At 39.0% G+C, this 13,060-nt stretch overlaps 1 protein-coding gene across 1 annotated transcript in view; it reads left to right on the top strand.

Moving 5' to 3' along the window:
* Positions 1-4,808: 4,808 nt before the first annotated feature.
* The window catches only part of LOC5564829 (carbonic anhydrase-related protein 10), a 411,830-nt gene continuing 403,578 nt past the window's right edge, over positions 4,809-13,060 (top strand). Inside the window, exon 1 of the mRNA XM_021841520.1 lies at positions 4,809-5,357. The gene's annotated coding sequence lies outside the window, so the exon portion shown is untranslated. The remainder of the gene's footprint in view (positions 5,358-13,060) is intronic.

Here is a 13,060-nt window from a genome sequence, read left to right as displayed (position 1 = left end):
AGGAATTTATCCATGATTTTTTCGAAAACTTTTTCAGTAAAGGAGTTCCTCGAGCAATTCCTTGAATGAATTCATTAGGGAACCACTCGAGGGAATTGGAACAAGAATTTTCGGAGTCCAAAAACGAATCTCAGGAAAAAAAAAAAATCTCTAGGAATTTCTGGAGGTACTTGAAAAAAAATATTTGGAGTGATTCATGTTGCGAAACCCAGCAAGAATTCCTGGCGAAACCTCTGATATATTTCCTGGTGAAATCCCTAGAGAAACTCCTGGAGAAATCTGTGGAATAATTCCTGGAGGCATCTCGAGAGGTCTACCTGGATAATATATGAAATCAGTATACAGAGCCTCCACATAGTTACCATTGTCCATTGCATTCAAAGTATAATTGGTGAATTCTAATAAATTTGTAGAAGTGGAACGGCCTTTAAAAAATCCATGCTGTGCATTTCTATAAACAATGGATTCAAAGAGCTTTGGAATAAAGGAAGTTATAGCGATTCCACGATAATTACGAATATCAGTTTTCTTCCCTGATTTGTAAACAGGTACTAAGAATGATTTCTTCCAGATTTTAGGAAATTTGCCGGATTTTAGTGACATATTGAACATCCAAAACAAAGGAGATGTTAATTCAACAGCAAGCTTCTTCATATATACTGGAGGGATTTCATCAGGTCCTGCACTTTTTGTGGCATCCATTCCTTTCAAGCCTGGTGTTTTTTTTCCGGGTTGTTAGCGTCTTTATCGTCAAGTTGCATTTTTGACGGGAGGTTGTTTGATTTTAATTTTGTTTTAGTATAGTTAAAGAAACTTCTTGGGCATGACTTTATATCGCTCTCAATTTTTATATTATACTCTTCATGAAATGCTTCATTTTTCCACAAGGGTGTAATACTTTCATTTACGTAGAAATCTTCTTGGATGTTTGTCAACAGAAAGTCAAGGTATCAATTTTTCCGATTTTTTACATGATTATTTTGGTTTAAGCCCAAAATTGCAATTTTGTCGAAAATTAGTTGTAACGTTTCATTTTCCACGACCACTGGAAGCATAATGCCCTCATTTTCAAAACCAGGGATGATGTCAGCAATGTTGCGTTGGTTGAAGTCACCATATATGTGTACTTTCACTTCAGGGGGAAGGCCAGATATGATATTTTCAGCATTTTTAAAAATGTTACGACTCCTCTTTTACGTTTGTAGACATGATCAGGTGGAAAGTACAATGATGTAAATACATGTTTTTTGTTTTCCATATTTACCTTCACCCAAACTTGTTCAAACTCTCTAAGGCCCCAATTTTGGAAGACCCCACTTAGTTTGCAAATAAAAGTTAGTACATGAAGTTTGAAGAACAAAGTTCAGTAGTGCTCGGCAATGTAACACATTGCAACAGAATGTTAGTTAATGTTCGGTCCAATTAAAATTATTATTAATTTACAATTCACTGTAGAAAACACAACATTGGAGACAGTTGTTGCGACTTCAGGTCTCGTATTTGAAAATCATTTCCATTAACTCTTCAATGAACACCTACGTAAAACCTTCAAAAGTTCAGTCATTTTTTTTTCAAATTATTTTCTCATAACACCTCTATAAGTACTTTAATTTAAATTGACAATGACATATCTCAATCATTCATGAAAGAATAACTGTAGTAACTTATATCAGAGGAGCCAAGTTCAAAAAATATTAAGGGAGAAAAGTATATTTTTATTTGACCTCAAATAATTTCGAAAATTCCACAAGATTTTCTCTTGGATGAACCTTTATTTTCGATTCGGCATCTTTTCAATTATTGATTAATTGAATTAAGTTTGACGTTTCATATAATTCAATAATACAAAATACTAAAAGTAAAGTTTATCATTTTTACGAAATTTGATCCATTAGACAGATAACCCGAAGTTCGAAGACTTGTTCTGTTTTGAGCTGTACTTTTTCGTTTTTGAAAATTAAAAAAAATCAGATTAAAACATATTTTTGCAATTCGGTTGCATATCGGCCTACTTTTTATCAATGGAATGACCTACATAACAGCCTATTTTTACTACCGATACAAACAGTGCTGACATATGTGAGTTTTCAGCACTAACAACCGATTCGAAGTTTTTTGATTAAATGGAAAAATCTCTCGGTTACTTACTTTTCGCTTTGACCAACCCAATGAAAATCATCGAAAATGACTGAAATTTAGTGAACTCAGTATACCAAAACTTTAGGTTATTTGTAGTTCGTCATCCAAATCTCAGCAAATTCAGCCTATCAGAAGCTGAGATACAGATACCCAATTAAAAACAGATTTTAATTGAACAAACTGAGATTTAAAAAAATAAGTTTTTATGCCTCAAAGTTGATTGTGATTGTTGTTTAACTATATATGATAGGGAGGAACATTTTCCAATGGATTTTAAAAACATTTCTTATAGTCCCTTAAAAATTCCAATTCCAGCGATACTACGTCTTACATAAGCAGAGGTTAATGTGTATTTAGGTAGTAGGGTAAATGGGGATAATGTGCCGCAATCCATTGTTCGTCTTTCAATAAGCTGCATATTGGACTGCTGAACATTGGCATTGTGTCCTCAAAGGCTTATTTATCTAGAAAGATTCGCGATCTGGGCGAAAAATTCGTATGTGGGCGTATGTGTGTATCGCTTGTTTCTGTGCTGCGTTATAAAGATCTTGCTATTAATTCAGTTTTTATATGAAACTGTTGATGTATTTGCAATTGTTTTACCGTGGATGTACTTATAAAGAAATTACGGACAGCATCAACGTGAAGGAAAATTCCATGAACTAAGGAAATTCGTGAAAAATCGTATCTTCATCGTTTGGTCATCATCATAATCTGCGCATTCATTTACGATGGAGTGTGGCAAATGTTATTCTTCTGTCAATGCTACATCGGAATCGTTCGTCGTGTGTGAAGGAGACTGCAGCAAAAGCTACCACATTGATTGTGTTGGAGTGTTGGAGTCTCATATGGAGTGCTTGTCAGTCAACAATGTTCTCTGGATGTGTGATTGCTGTTTGAATAATTTCTATAAGAAGAGATCAACACCACACACGGATGAAGTGTTACCCAATTCCTCGCCAATATTTGGAACCGAACTGGCTGATATCAAAACGCAAATTGAAGAAATCGGTAAAACGTTATTGGGCATAACAGCACGATCACTACAGCACGTAGCCGTACAAAATTCACCACCACCGTTTTCATCGACAAAACTACTAGATGGTTCCGGCCCTATATACGCAACAAATAGTAGTTACGAAGAAACCGATTGTTTATTGGGATCACGCTCGCCACCGAAACAGATTTTCCCGCTTTTCTTGACGAATATAGAAAGCTATGTCACCGAAAGCGAAGTCGAATGTATGGTCCGCCAAACAGTTGGAATCGACAAAGATGAGGCTATTAACGTTTTCAAGTTGGTGCCCAAGGGCAAAGACCTTAGTCTGCTTGATTATGCGTCTTTCAAGATTATTTTGGACGCTAAATGGAAGACAATCGTTATGAACTCTGCAACGTGGCCACCAGGAATCAAATTTAGAGAATTTATCCACTCCCGCGGTAGAACTTGGAGCCCTAATTATGTGAAGATGTAGAGGATTTTTATTTTCGTAAAAGCATAGTATGTTTACAAACATCAATGTTAAATTTGTGTGTAGTGCCATGTGCGTAATATTGTCCATAATGTTTAGTTTTATTGTAAAATTCTTCTTTGTAATACTGTTGCTTGAATGAGTGTAGCATTTTGAGTTCATGTTTTTGCTTATAATTGTGAATACGATTCTAGAGTTTGAATTGAGCGTTATAGATTAAGTATCAGTCTGTACAGTTTTAATACTGAAGACGAAGTTAATAAATAAATAAATAAAAATGAGAATTTCATTGATTATTTCTTGCATAACTTGTGATCTCGCCCTAAAAGCCATTGGTAACCGAGAGTGTAGCTTGTAGCTACCGAGCAAACGAATGAATTTACGCGTTGTTCAACAAAACTACGATGAAGAGTGGATCCTCCTCTATTTTCCTAAGGTAATAGTTTTCATCCAGGTCCATTATTTGCATTGAAACAAGGAGCTACATACTCGGTTACCAATGGCTTTTAGGGCGAGATATCAAGTTATGCAAGATTTTCTCATTTTTGTAATTGATTTGCCAGATAGGCCTTATCGCGAATCTCTCTCGATATATAAAATGACTGTGAATACGAGTCGAAACGAACAGCTTTGGGCTTTTCAAGCACTGCCCAGCACGACACGCAAAAACAAATAAACATCACTCCAATGACGCATCGAAACGAATCTGCTTAGTTTTGGGCTTCATCTTATATTAAAATTAAAAGTTGAAACCTGCATTTCTGTACAATGAGTTAACGAAAATAAGCTCTTGTGATAATTTAAATTATTCCCCCGGTGCCAGCAATGCGATGTTTTCTCCGAACCGAACAGTCTCTCACGTATCCACCCTCCGGCCAGTACAACAGCACGTGGAAAAACTCTCTCCCTAATGTCAAACTTCGGCTCCCCATCATCGTCGGGAAGAATCTTCCTCGCTTTGTGCCACCGACACCCGGCACGAAATAATAAACATTTTGCAACAACAACTGAACCCGAAAGGGCCCCGAACAAACCCGAGGACTACCACAAGATACCATCTCCTATGGAGGGAAACTGCGAGCCTGCAACCGAAAGTGGAAAACCATTTGCTTGCTGCACTCATCAGGACTTGGCTCCACCAGATGATGGGAAATTTGTTTTAGTTTATGCTTAGCTTCGCTTCCGACCGGACGCGCGATTTGGATTATCTCCTCAGGAACCCGGGACTCGTGGGTGTGTGAAGGGAGGGGGCGGTGGATTACTAGTGTGATAGACCATTTGCTAAGGGGGGGTTCTCAGACTAAATAATTTCGAGTGATCGGATTTGAGGAGATTCGCGAAAATGTAACAAACAATTTAAAAGTTCTTGTTAATACCATTGTGAATTTGTGTTTTCCGAAGTGATCTGGCGGAATTGGTTCATAAATGGGTTAGTGAACCGAATGAATTCAGCCTTTGAAGCGTTTGAACGCTGGCTGTGGCGTGCATCGGTGTATGTGTTTGTCCGCAACGGATCCAAGTGACTTCAATTCAAGTGAAATTGGCGAAACGTGCTCAGGGCTCAGCACAAGTGTTACGTGTCGGGTGTCGGGAGAACGACATAAAATTTCCTTTGTGATTTTGGTGAGGTGTACCGAGCTACGAGTGAAACAATTTGCAAAAGTTTGAAGCTGAAATTGAATTGTTGTTGATAAGTGTTGGGCGATTTACAGAGGAGAGATTTTATAAGCCGTTCAACGAACTTTGGTAAGCAATGTGATGTTCAATGAAGTTGAATAATTTGTTGCATCTGTGCAAGAATTTAAATGTTTTTTATACATAAGCTGAAAAACTCTCATTATAATCATCATTAAATTTCGGTTCCTTTTTAAATAGAAAATAAGAGATAGTGAACTAAAAAATCAATTTCTATTTTCAACTGAATTACTATACAACTGTTAAAAATTTTAATTTAACAAAATTGATTTGTATGGAGATTTCAGCTTAACATCAGTTTTTTTTTACATTTAATGTACTTTTCCGCTAATCAAACCCAATGATGACTGCAACAGTCATTATCATTTACATTTGTGACATATAGTGTCTACGAATGTTTATCATGTCTTAGATGTTTACTTTAGTAGCCTTAAAACTGACATTACTAATTCACTTAGATCAGACCTGCCCAACGTTTTTGGCTTTTTTGAAATAAATGGTTGGTACGTTCGCAAGAATTGAACGATATGAACAAAAATAGTCTCAAATGATAGCCCAAAAAATGATCCGGCCCACGGGCCGGACTGATTTTTACCTTTGCTTGCATCGTTAGTGAAGAGTTTGGAAGAATTTGGGTACAAATAGTTAATATTCACGTGCAATTTCTCATGCGGGTTTTAAAGTTTTTAAGTGTAACCTGAGAATTTTGAACCATTTATGAAATATAAGTTGTGTTACTTTTTTATGAATGCTTCACATCTTCGGAAATGATCGGAAATGGATTTTTTTGCAATTCTTCATCGTAATAGGCTGTTTTTCATCACACCAATCTGGCCTACTTCCTGCACTGAAGTATGCAGTGCAGCAATAGTCATTACGCAACTTAAACCAGTGCTGTAATGATAAATTACGCAACGCTTTCTCATTACGCAACTGTTTTGACGATATCCCGGAGGAACTATGAAGCAATTTCTGGAGAATATCTGAAAAAAATCTGGAGAAGCTTTATAAGGGAAATCCGAAGGAACTTCGGAAGAAATTATGGAAGATTGTAGCAGCAGTTTCTGATGGAACTCCGGAGGAACTTCGGAAGAATTGCTGGATGAAATCCAGAGCAATTGCTGGAGAAGCGTGGGCGGAGTTTTTGGAAGTAAGGAATTTCTGAAGAATGCCAGGGAACTCTGAAGACACTCTAGTGGTGGTAAGCTCCATCGATGTATAATATAGTAAAATCGAGGATAATACGCGATTGGCGTATTAACTTCGATGGAGCTTACCACCATAGGAGAAACTCGTGGGAAACTCCTTTGGAGGATTTCTTGGATAAACTGGAGGATTTTCCGAAGGAAATCTAGGGGAATTATCCGAGTAACTCCAGGAGGATTCCTAATGGAACTCCGGAGAATTTCCGAGGAATTATTGGGAGATTCCTGGAGAAACTCCGATTTAATTCTTGGAGGAACTATGGCAAAAAGGAATTTCCGGAGGAGCTTCCAGTGGAGCTCGAGAGGAATTCCAGGTGGAGCAGTCTAGAAATTCCTCGGGAGATTTGCCCCAAGCATTCCCCCGCGGAATTCCCACAAGAACTCCTCTGGGATTTTCTCCAGGAATTTCTCATGGGATTTCTAACAGCAATTCCTCCGGAGATTTCGTTCAGGATTTTCTCTGGGGATTTCGTACAGAAGTTTATTCCAAAAAATCCTCTGAGTGATTTCTTTAGAAATTTTATCGGGGATTTTTTTTTTCAGAGAGTTTTTCTGGAGATTTACTCTAGGAATTTTTCTTGGGATTTAAACCAGGTATTTTCTCCTAGAATTCTTTTGAGGATTTCGTCCTAGCATTTTTCATAGAATTCCCTCCAGAAACTCCTCTGGCGATTTGCTCCAAGTATTCCTCTGGAAATTATCTCCAGAGATTTTTTCCAAGAACTCTTCCGAGAATTTCCCACCAAGAGCTCCTCCGTGATTTTCTTAAGGAACTAAAGGGAATTTCCAACAGCAATTCCTACGAGGATTTCATCCAAAAATTCTTCCGGGGATTTACTCCAGAAACATCTACAACGATTTCATTAATAAATACCTCTAAGGATTCAATTAACAAATCATCTCTGGATTTTCTCTAGAAATTCTTTAGGGGATTTTTCGAAGAATTTAAAACAGGAATTTCTCCGGGAAGCTCTTTGGTGATTGCACCAGGAATTTCTCCGGAGGATTCCTCCAGGAAGTCCTCTGGGGATTTCAAGGATTCCTCCAGGGTATTCCCCAACATTTATTCCGAGGATTATCTTTCAGATATTCATCCGGAATTTACTGCAGGAATATCTCCGGGGATTCGCCCCAGGAATTCATAACTTTAGGAATTTTTCGTGGATTTCGTCCAGAAATTCCTCCGGAGATTATTCCAAGAACTCTTCCGGAGATTTCGTATAGAAATTCATTAGTAAGATCTTTCGATGATTTTATCCAGAAAATCTTCTGGAGACTTTTTCATAGAATTTTTCATAGTATCTGTGGGGATTTGTTCCAGGAATTTTTCCAGAGATTTCATTAAGAAATTCCTCTGAGGATTTTGTTCAGAAATTCTTTCGGGGATTTTTTCAGAGAATTTTTCCGGAGACATCCTTTAAGAATTTCTCCGGGGATTTTTTGCAGGAATTTCTCCTAGAATTTCTGCAGGAGTTCCTCCGGGAATTTCAAGGATTCTTCCGGCGATATCCCCAGAACCTCCTCCGGGATTTTTCGAAATTTCCCAGGGGATTATGAAAAGCTATTACTCGGGAGATTTCGTCCAGAAATTCCTCCAGGGATTTCGCCCAGAAACTCCTCTGGCGATCTGCTCCAGGTAGTCCTCCGTAGGTTTTCTCCAAAAATTTCTCCGGAGATTTTTTCCATGAATTCTTCCGGGGATTTCCCCATGAACTCCTCCGAGATGTTCTTCAGGAATTTTTAAGGGGATTTCCAACAGCAATTCTTCCGAGGATTTCGATCAAAAATACTTCTGGGGATTTCGTCCAGCAATTTCTCAGGGGATATCATCCAGGAATTCCTTCGAGTTTATCCTCCAGAAACTCCTCTGGCGATTTGATCCAAAAAATCCTCCGGGGTTTTTTTTTTTCAAGGAGTTCTTCAGGGATTTTCTTCAGAAACCCCTCAGGAGTTCTCCTGTAGCAATTGTTCCGGAGATTTGCTTCAGAAATTTCCCCGGGGATTTCCTCAAGGAATTCGTCCGAGGATTTTATTCAGAAATTCCTACAGAGATTTCCCCATTCTGGGATTTACTCCTCTAATTTCTCCGAGAATTTCAAATAGCAATTAATCCGGGAATTTAAAGGATTTCTCTAGACATTTCCCAAGACCCCCTCGGGAATTTTCTCCAGAAATTCTCCAGGGGATTCCTAATTGTAATTCATCCGGAGATTTCGTACAGAAATTCTTCCGGGATTTCCTCTAGGATTCCGGGGATTTCCTCCAAAAGCACCTCCGGAGATTGATCCAGGAATTCCTGCGTGGATTTTCTACCGGAAACCTCTCTGGCGCTTTGCTCCACGAATTTCTCCGGGGATTTTCTACAGGGTTCCTCCTCTTCCGGTGATTTCTTTCAGGATTTTCTCTAGGGATTTCGTATAGAAGTTCATTCATTGGATTTATCCAGGAATTAATCCTGGGATTTCTCCCAAGGTTTTCGCAAGGATTTCCTCTGGGTCCGAGGATTTTCCTCAACGATTTCCTCCAGATATTCCTCCGGGGATATTCTCCAAGAATTCCTCCGGGAATTCTTTTGCAGCTCCACCAGGAATTCCTTAGATTTCGTCAAGCAATTACCGCGGAGTTCCTCGAGAAACTCCTCCGTAGTTCTTCTTCTTCTTCTTGACATTAACGTCCTCACTGGGACAGAGTCTGCTTCTCAGCGTAGTGTTCTTATGAGCACTTCCACAGTTATTAACTGAGAGCTTTCTATGCCAAAGTTGCCATTTTCACATTCGTATATCGTGTGGCAGGTACGATTATACTCTATGCCCAGGGAAGTCAAGAAAATTTCCATTACGAAAAGATCCTGGACCAACCAGGAATCGAACCCAGACACCTTCAGCATGGCTTTGCTTTGTAGCCGCGGACTCTAACCACTCGGCTAAAGAAGGCCCCTCCGGAGTTCCTCCATGAATTATTCCGTAGTTCCTCCAGGACTTCCATTTGGAGATTTACTAGGATTTCATCCAGAATTTCTCAGTAGGACCTCCAGTAATTCTTTCGGAGTTCCTTCAGCAATTTCTTCTTGGAGCTTTGGAAGAACTTCGGAGGATATGCTGGATAGAATCCAACGGAATTGCTAGAAGAACTCCGGGGGAATCGCTAGAAAAACTCAGGAGGAATCACCGGAGAAGCTTCGAAGGAAGTTCAGGAAAAACTCTAAAGGAATTCCCGTAGGAACGCTGGACAAAATCCTAGATAATCTTAAAATGAAATCCTGGAGAAAATACGAAGCAATTCCTGGAGGCACTCAGGAGGCGTTGTTGGAGAAACTCTGGATGTGTTTCTAGAGGAACTCCGGGATAATTGCTTGACGAACTCCAGAGAAATTCTAGGAGAAATTAAGAAGAACATTGGAAGCAAAGGCAGCAAATCCTCGGAATTCTTGGGGAAAATTCTAAAAGGGAGCAAATCTCCGGAAGAATTTTTGGCGGTAATCTACAGAGCAATTTTTGGAGGAATTCCTGGAGGAAAGCCCCGGAATAATTTTAGAGAAAATCTCCGGAGGAGTTCTTGAGGGATATCTCCGGAAGAATAAAAAAAGTAGATTTGATGTCCCCAATGAATCCTTGAAGTTCCTGGAGGAAATTCTCAGAGAAATTTCACGTGCAATTTCCAGAAAAAATCTTGGATTAATTCTGTGAAAAAGTCCCCGGGAGAATTCCTGGATGAAATCCTCGAAGGAATTTCTGGACAAAATCCCCGAAGGAATTTCTGGACAAAATCCCCAGAGAAATTCTTGAACGAGATCCTCATAGGAATTCTTGGGGGAAATTCTCAAAGGGAGCAAATCCCCGGAAGATTTTTTGAAGGTAATCTACGGAGCAATCTTTGGAGGAATTCCCGGAGGACAGCCCCAGAATAATTTCTGGAGAAAATCCCCGTAGGAGTTCTAGAGAGATGTTTCCGAAAGAATCATTGAAATCCTGAAGGAATTTTTGGAAGAAAGTAGTTCTTTATGTCCCCGGGAGAATCCTTGAAGTTCCCGGAGGAATTCCTGGAGGAAATTTTCGGACCAATTCATTGAGGAAATCTTCCAAGGAATTCCTGGAGGAAATTCCCGGAGCAATTCCAGCTAGGTACAATTTCTAGAGAAATTCCTGGATGGATTCTCTGAAAAGTCTTCGGGAGTATTCCTGGATGAAATCCCCAGAGGAATTTATTTAATGAAATCCATAGAGGGAATCCCCGAAAGAATTTCTGGACAAAATCCCCACAGGAATTCTTGGGGGAAATTCTCAAAGGGAGCAAATCCACAAAAGGTTTTTCGGAGGTAATCTACAGAGCAATTTTTGAAGGAATTCCTGGAGGAAAGCCCTCGAATAATTTCTGGAGAAAATCTCCGGAGAAGTTCTTATGTGATATATCCGGAAGAATCATTGAATTCTACGAAGGAATTCTTGAAAAAAGTAGTTCTTGATATCACCGGAGGAATCCTTGAAGTTCCCGGAGAAATTCCTGGACGAAATTCTCGGACCAATTCCTTGAGGAAATCTCCCAAGGAATTCCTGGAGGAAATTCCCGGAGAACTTCCATGTGCAATTTCCAGAAAAATTCCTGGATTAATTCTCTAAAAAAATCCTCGGGAGAATTCCTGGAAAAAATCCCCGTAGGAATTCGTGGGGGAAATTCTCAAAGGGAGCAAATCCCCGAAAGAATTTTCGGCGGTAATCTACAGACCAATTTTTGAAGGAATTCTGGAGGAAAGCCCCGGAATGATTTCCAGAGAAAATCCCCGGAGGAGTTCTTAAGTCTGAGTTATCTCAGCCGTCAGTTCTTCAACTCATTGTTACAGCCGTCGAGGATAAATCAATAGTTTGTTTTTCTGATCAGTTTTACAACCCATCAAAAAATGGAATATTACCACCCTATACCATAAGATAAACTTAGGACGAGGCCTAGTTGAAAAAATAAAATATAATCGAAGGCTATGGTTTTGGAAGCTTTTGCCTGAGAAATTTACGTGGGTTATGGCTACGCGTCGGTCCCCCAAGGAATTTTGGAATATCTCCGGATCAAGATGACCAATTATCAATATCGACACAGATTCTAATACTAGAAGAGTTTTTCTAGAACCTAAGAAAAAATGTTGCAAACATACCAAGAAACAAAAAAGTTATCCCCTTTTTTACTAAATTAGTTCTCATTTCCTGTTCAGATAGTGGGTTCAACCTCGCAGTTATAAGGATTTATCCATAAGCGAGTACTTTTTATTGATAAATTCATTTATGTTGGCAACAGAAGCAGCTTCAATTGTCAATCGTGTTATGATATTTTAATGCAACGAAAGTTTGTACACAATCTTGGAAACTAGTTTGTTAGAGCAATAGAATGTAGGTACCCATTAAACGTGAGGGTCAATCCTGGTCAAACTCATCTGACTTTTTTCCCATCGCACCACCAGAAAAGTCAGTTAACTTCAAAAGCATTTCCCGAAATCACAGCAATTCGGAGAAAAAATAAAGTGGCCCGCACATTTTGCTACAGAGAGATTCAAACGCCTCAAGAAGAAAACCGGACAGCAGCCTGCAGTGTGTAACGTGACGTGTGATGACGGAACCGTGATGATGAAGTGCTAGAGTTTGGGGTGGGATTTTTTGTGTGGTGCTTGAGCGTCGCATTTCATATCCATGATAGTCCATCGAAGTGGTCAGAGTGAAGGGGCACCGGATATATATTAGGGCGGGTCAAAACTTAAAACAAAAGTTTGAATATCCAATCTCTCATGATTTTTTTATTATCCTTACGATATAAACAGTTTTCTGTTAAATTTTCAACTTTTCCGGTAATGATTTTTTTTATTTCATCGTAATTTCCAGGCAAATCTATATTGTCTTTGGTTCATTTTTGAATCTTCATCAAAAAAGCTTAAAAAAACACAGAACACTTTTTTTGAGAGCATGATGAGAAAGATATGGGAGATTGTATTTCCAAGCTTGTTTGAATTTTGATTCGCCCTAATAAACATTCATATGCATACGGTTGTGGCGAGAAAAATGAAATGTGCCATCGCCCGTCGTCGCAGCAATATACCACTCGGCTCAGTGATGGGGTTTGGAAAGCCTTAGTTCAAAAGGACTGAGACCGAGACTGAGACTGGAGTATGTTTTCATTAGCAGCTCTAAAGTGGAGGGCTTCAGAGTGATGGAAACGACAGTGATGATGTAACTTGGAGGCAACGGTAGAAAGTGAGTTTATGATGCTTTCAGATTAAAGTATTTGAAGTTTGCGGGCTTGCTGAATTTTGACAGATTTAACGGCGAATGAAGCTTTTAAACAAATTATACTTGTTTTAACCCGTATAGGCCTGAATGGAATCAAAAATACAATAACTTCCTTGCATTTTGGAAAATACATTCAACAGTAAAATAAAGTAAGTGAAGAGAAAACATTTTAGCTAAGATAAAGTGTTTTGGTCACACTCCCCTGTCCGCGGCTACAAAGCAAAGCCATGCTAAAGGTGTCTGGGTTCGATTCCCGGTTGGTCCAAAATCTTTTCGCAATGAA

The sequence above is a fragment of the Aedes aegypti genome, chromosome 1 (assembly GCF_002204515.2).
Source record: "Aedes aegypti strain LVP_AGWG chromosome 1, AaegL5.0 Primary Assembly, whole genome shotgun sequence".
In the NCBI taxonomy this organism is placed as follows: Eukaryota; Metazoa; Arthropoda; class Insecta; order Diptera; family Culicidae; genus Aedes; species Aedes aegypti.
This window is presented reverse-complemented; position numbering and strand designations above follow the sequence as displayed.